Source organism: Polistes fuscatus, unplaced genomic scaffold (genome assembly GCF_010416935.1).
Source record: "Polistes fuscatus isolate 324 unplaced genomic scaffold, CU_Pfus_HIC Scaffold35, whole genome shotgun sequence".
Classification (NCBI taxonomy): Eukaryota; Metazoa; Arthropoda; class Insecta; order Hymenoptera; family Vespidae; genus Polistes; species Polistes fuscatus.
In genome coordinates this window covers 247,025-248,027 of record NW_025113113.1, presented here as the reverse complement: position 1 = coordinate 248,027, position 1,003 = coordinate 247,025, and the positions used below count along the sequence as shown (strand labels likewise).

Genomic DNA, 1,003 nt, shown 5'->3' with positions numbered 1-1,003 from the left:
TTTTCAATATTCACTTATTTTTCTATTGTTTATTTTCCGAGAAAAATTTGTAGTCTGTCTTACCTACCACGACCGGTCATTTGATCGGTAGTACGATTTATACATTTATGTAAGAGTTTCTCTCTAAGACTCAATGCTAAAACTATAAAGTCGTTACAAACGAAAGGTAATGTAGTTATGACACATTTTATCCGATAAGTGCCTTCCAGAAAATGGTTTACGGCACTTCCAAGTGTTTACAGTTCTCACTCGACTATCGGGCTAGCGGTGTTTATTTGCTTGATTGATATCCAAACGGTCAAGATCCTCGAATGTTCTACGCCATCTCATTTACTATGACGTAAAATAAATAAACTTGTAACTGAAGGAAGTGTATAGACGTCTTCTCACGAATTCAAATCAGTATAGTCTTGCGACACGAACAGAGTGCATCGAACGTGAAAGTCACGAAGAGCATACTTGGCAGTCTTTTATTATTATTTTGTAATATTTTATATCGTATTACGTGTTATAAGTGCCATTTTCAAAATAGTGAACAAGACTAACAATACTTCGCAGTAAGTTTCACATTTTATCTTTTATTCTTTTTTTATCTATTTTGATTTACATTTTCATATTTTAGTTTTTATTTTTGTAGAATATTTGTCCCCAAAATGGCAAGACGTTTGAGGAGTGCGAATGTATTATTAGAGAGAATAAATGATATCGATGCAGAATGTTCTGAAGATGATCAGGAAATTCTGGATATGGAAAATAACAATACGGAAAATTATGATCAACTTGAAACAGATTCGAACACCGATGAGAACGAAGAGAATATTTCGAACGTACGTAGACACGACGAAAGAGAAGGAGATTCTTAGTTAGTTCCGATAGTGAGAATGAGGAAGAAGTAAGCGAAATTGCGATGGACGGAACTGTTTGGCACGAAGTAAAAATAGGGTCTAATCCTGAAGAGCACCTGGTCATAATATTTTTAGGGAAACATCAGGCCCGACTGGGT

The 1,003-nt window shown here is 35.0% G+C and overlaps 1 long non-coding RNA gene across 1 annotated transcript; it reads left to right on the top strand.

The window, feature by feature from the left end:
- The first annotated feature begins 458 nt into the window (after positions 1-458).
- LOC122520445 lies at positions 459-754 on the top strand. The gene is made up of 2 exons (XR_006304545.1): positions 459-557; positions 638-754. It is a non-coding gene; the product is annotated as an uncharacterized LOC122520445 (long non-coding RNA).
- The last annotated feature ends 249 nt before the right edge of the window (positions 755-1,003 follow it).